The 5000-nt window shown below is 52.1% G+C and overlaps 1 non-coding gene across 1 annotated transcript in view; it reads left to right on the forward strand.

Annotated features, from left to right (window-relative positions):
* The first annotated feature begins 3560 nt into the window (after positions 1-3560).
* LOC126436606 (small subunit ribosomal RNA) overlaps positions 3561-5000 on the forward strand; it is a 1909-nt gene continuing 469 nt past the window's right edge. Inside the window, exon 1 of the ribosomal RNA XR_007580796.1 lies at positions 3561-5000. This exon is cut by the window's right edge and continues 469 nt beyond it. This is a non-coding gene — a ribosomal RNA (small subunit ribosomal RNA).

A 5000-nucleotide genomic window follows, 5' to 3' on the forward strand; every position in this document is an offset into this window, starting at 1 on the left:
CCTCCTGTCACAGTACACAAACAATGGCAGGAATGAAAGACACAGATCTGCCACAACCTTGGAATCGGAACGCCGCCTGTCATGAGCCACAAGTGCATCCTGACGTGACAAATCGGATGATCCCGCAGGCATGCACTTACGATAATCACTATCAACGAACCTGCCGCCCCCCCCCCCCCAAATACACCTTTCCCTACAACAATGTGTACCTTAACCTAAGCTATATTGTACCTTAACTTAAGCTATATCGTACCTTAACCTAACCGACATTGCGCCTTAACCTAACCTACGTTGTACCTTAACCTAACCTACGATGTACCTTAACCTAACCTACGTTGTACCTTAACCTAACCTACGTTGTACCTTAACCTAACCTACGTTGTACCTTAACCTAACCTACGTTGTACCTTAACCTAACCTACGTTGTACCTTAACCTAACCTACGTTGTACCTTAACCTAACCTACGTTGTACCTTAACCTAACCTACGTTGTACCTTAACCTAACCTACGTTGTACCTTAACCTAACCTACGTTGTGCCTTAACCTAACCCATGTTGTGCCTTAACCTAACCCATGTTGTGCCTTAACCTAACCCATGTTGTGCCTTAACCTAACCCATGTTGTGCCTTAACCTAACCCATGTTGTGCCTTAACCTAACCCATGTTGTGCCTTAACCTAACCCATGTTGTGCCTTAACCTAACCCATGTTGTGCCTTAACCTAACCCATGTTGTGCCTTAACCTAACCCATGTTGTGCCTTAACCTAACCCATGTTGTGCCTTAACCTAACCCATGTTGTGCCTTAACCTAACCCATGTTGTGCCTTAACCTAACCCATGTTGTGCCTTAACCTAACCCATGTTGTGCCTTAACCTAACCCATGTTGTGCCTTAACCTAACCCATGTTGTGCCTTAACGTAACCCATATTGTGCCTTAACCTAACCCATATTGTACCTTAACCTAACCCATATTGTACCTTAACCTAACCCATATTGTACCTTAACCTAACCCATATTGTACCTTAACCTAACCCATGTTGTACCTTAACGTAACCCATGTTGTGCCTTAACGTAACCCAATTTGTGCCTTAACGTAACCCATGTTGTGCCTTAACGTAACCCAATTTGTGCCTTAACGTAACCCAATTTGTGCCTTAACGTAACCCAATTTGTGCCTTAACGTAACCCAATTTGTGCCTTAACGTAACCCAATTTGTGCCTTAACGTAACCCAATTTGTGCCTTAACGTAACCCAATTTGTGCCTTAACGTAACCCAATTTGTGCCTTAACGTAACCCAATTTGTGCCTTAACGTAACCCATGTTGTGCCTTAACGTAACCCATGTTGTGCCTTAACGTAACCCATGTTGTGCCTTAACGTAACCCATGTTGTGCCTTAACGTAACCCATGTTGTGCCTTAACGTAACCTAATTTGTGCCTTAACGTAACCTAATTTGTGCCTTAACGTAACCTAATTTGTGCCTTAACGTAACCTAATTTGTGCCTTAACGTAACCTAATTTGTGCCTTAACGTAACCCATGTTGTGCCTTAACGTAACCCATGTTGTGCCTTAACGTAACCCATGTTGTGCCTTAACGTAACCCATGTTGTGCCTTAACATAACCTAATTTGCGCTTTAACGTAACCCATGTTGTGCCTTAACCTAACCTATATTGCGCCTCAACCTAACCTATATTGCGCCTCAACATAACCTATATTGCGCCTTAACCTGACGCACGTTGTCGCTGAACCTGCTCTGTAATTGTTATGCAACTCGTTAAATTAGTGTAGTGTTGCCTAACCGCAACCCTCGCAATATAGTTCGCTATTCGCACTGCCCGGTCCCCTGTGTATCGCGTCATGTTAAACACCTTGCAGGTGTTGCTGACTTTCCACATGCTCCTGCTATACACTCTAATGTGGATAGCAGCAGGACGTACATGCCCCCCCCCCCTTCCCCCCTGCCTTCGCAAGCTGGTCGTTGAGAAGTTTGCATGTTCAATGCCCTTCGCATGCCGACGTACTCAGCCTACGTTGTGGTACGGCCTGTCACCTGTCCGCCGATGTACGCAAAACCCACAAACTGTACTGCACATTGGTCCGTATGTACTGAATGATACATCGTGGCACATGTGTGACCGTACGACGACTGCGCCTAGCAACGGCAGACCATACAGTCCAAATATTGTGCACGCAGCTACGTGTCGTCTCCCTATAAGAGCTGGATTGCAGTGTGGTACGCCATTCAGACGTGTGGGAGGAACGGACGCCCTGGATGGCGATCAGCATGAGCAGTCTGTTGATGTGGTGGAGCGTGTATTCGGACGTAGTCGTCTCTTCTCACACACTTTGATAGCATGTTGCACCGCGTTCCACATCTGCGACATCCTGCAGAGGCCGGCTGACAGTCGTTCGCGCAATGGACACCGCATACGTACGGGGGCTACCTTCCACGTGTTCTCGAGGCGTGCACATGTTGTTGCGTCTATGTGGGCAGACGTAGTGTGTTGTGACACCTGACACAGGCATGCAATACTCGTTGCAAATGGCGATGGACGTCTACGTTTGCTGGTGACGTTACGCAAATGAACAACAGGTAACCCGTTGTGGTGCGGTTGTTCTCGCTAGAGGTGAATCAGTGTTGGCGACGATCGGTCGAGCTATTAACCGGTTGTTTCAGGGATACCCACCATGCCCACGAACGTGAAAGGGGACCCACCATGCCCACGAACGTGAAAGGGGATCTGGGTGTGAGGCGATACGCGGCGGTGGCTGGGTGGGACCGTCCCCGGCCGGTGAGGGGGGGCCGCCCGGCGTGCTGGCAGCGCGGTGCGTGGGCGCACGCGCTACAGCCGGCTGGTGGGGCCGGCCAGTGGCAGGCGCGCCGGCCGACGGACGCGGCAGGCGGCGCAGCTGCGCGCCGGCGCCCCCTTCTCGCGGCGCCTTGCGGCCAAAGTAGGTCCTCGCGTGCCCGGTGCGAAGCGCGGTGGCCATCTGCAGTGTGCTGGTCCGATTGAGGACTGTGTGCGCTGAGGATGCGCCGCCGCTCGGCGCTCGGCGCCGCGACGCCGTCTGCTGCTCGGTCGCCCCAGCGGTTCTCGCAGGTGGTTTGTATCGCAGCTGTGCGGACGTGTTGGCGCGTGCGCTGTGCTGGGAGAGTTCGCTTCGGCACCCAAGTGGGGCTTTTGTCCTTCTGTGGCGCTGGCGTTGGAGCTGCCGGTCACCGTAGGTGGCGCGTGTTGTCTCCCGCCGGCAATGCCACGACAGCACGCTCCCGGGCCTCTGTCGGCAGCGGCAAGCTCAGTTGGGAGCACGGGTGGTCGCACCTAAAGCGTCTACTCGCCTAACTCCGGGCGATTGCGCCTCTCTCGAACCCGACCAAGTACTTAGGACGGCGCTGCGCGCCGCCGGGACCTGAGAGGGTTTCGAGGTGTGTTGTGCAGGGGAGCTCAGCCTCCTCCTGTTTGCAGAATAATTGAGCGGACGCTTGCGTGTTCGCGCGGGCCCCCGGGACACACTCCCGGGCGGCCGGCTGCTCAGCTCTAGTTGACGCAGCTCCCTGGTTGATCCTGCCAGTAGTCATATGCTTGTCTCAAAGATTAAGCCATGCATGTCTCAGTACAAGCCGCATTAAGGTGAAACCGCGAATGGCTCATTAAATCAGTTATGGTTCCTTAGATCGTACCCACGTTACTTGGATAACTGTGGTAATTCTAGAGCTAATACATGCAAACAGAGTCCCGACCAGAGATGGAAGGGACGCTTTTATTAGATCAAAACCAATCGGTCGGCTCGTCCGGTCCGTTTGCCTTGGTGACTCTGAATAACTTTGGGCTGATCGCACGGTCCTCGTACCGGCGACGCATCTTTCAAATGTCTGCCTTATCAACTGTCGATGGTAGGTTCTGCGCCTACCATGGTTGTAACGGGTAACGGGGAATCAGGGTTCGATTCCGGAGAGGGAGCCTGAGAAACGGCTACCACATCCAAGGAAGGCAGCAGGCGCGCAAATTACCCACTCCCGGCACGGGGAGGTAGTGACGAAAAATAACGATACGGGACTCATCCGAGGCCCCGTAATCGGAATGAGTACACTTTAAATCCTTTAACGAGTATCTATTGGAGGGCAAGTCTGGTGCCAGCAGCCGCGGTAATTCCAGCTCCAATAGCGTATATTAAAGTTGTTGCGGTTAAAAAGCTCGTAGTTGGATTTGTGTCCCACGCTGTTGGTTCACCGCCCGTCGGTGTTTAACTGGCATGTATCGTGGGACGTCCTGCCGGTGGGGCGAGCCGAAGGCGTGCGACCGCCTCGTGCGTGCTCGTGCGTCCCGAGGCGGACCCCGTTGAAATCCTACCAGGGTGCTCTTTATTGAGTGTCTCGGTGGGCCGGCACGTTTACTTTGAACAAATTAGAGTGCTTAAAGCAGGCAAGCCCGCCTGAATACTGTGTGCATGGAATAATGGAATAGGACCTCGGTTCTATTTTGTTGGTTTTCGGAACCCGAGGTAATGATTAATAGGGACAGGCGGGGGCATTCGTATTGCGACGTTAGAGGTGAAATTCTTGGATCGTCGCAAGACGAACAGAAGCGAAAGCATTTGCCAAGTATGTTTTCATTAATCAAGAACGAAAGTTAGAGGTTCGAAGGCGATCAGATACCGCCCTAGTTCTAACCATAAACGATGCCAGCCAGCGATCCGCCGCAGTTCCTCCGATGACTCGGCGGGCAGCCTCCGGGAAACCAAAGCTTTTGGGTTCCGGGGGAAGTATGGTTGCAAAGCTGAAACTTAAAGGAATTGACGGAAGGGCACCACCAGGAGTGGAGCCTGCGGCTTAATTTGACTCAACACGGGAAACCTCACCAGGCCCGGACACCGGAAGGATTGACAGATTGATAGCTCTTTCTTGATTCGGTGGGTGGTGGTGCATGGCCGTTCTTAGTTGGTGGAGCGATTTGTCTGGTTAATTCCGATAACGAACGAGACTCTAGCCTGC

The sequence above is a fragment of the Schistocerca serialis genome, unplaced genomic scaffold, assembly GCF_023864345.2.
Source record: "Schistocerca serialis cubense isolate TAMUIC-IGC-003099 unplaced genomic scaffold, iqSchSeri2.2 HiC_scaffold_1242, whole genome shotgun sequence".
In the NCBI taxonomy this organism is placed as follows: Eukaryota; Metazoa; Arthropoda; class Insecta; order Orthoptera; family Acrididae; genus Schistocerca; species Schistocerca serialis.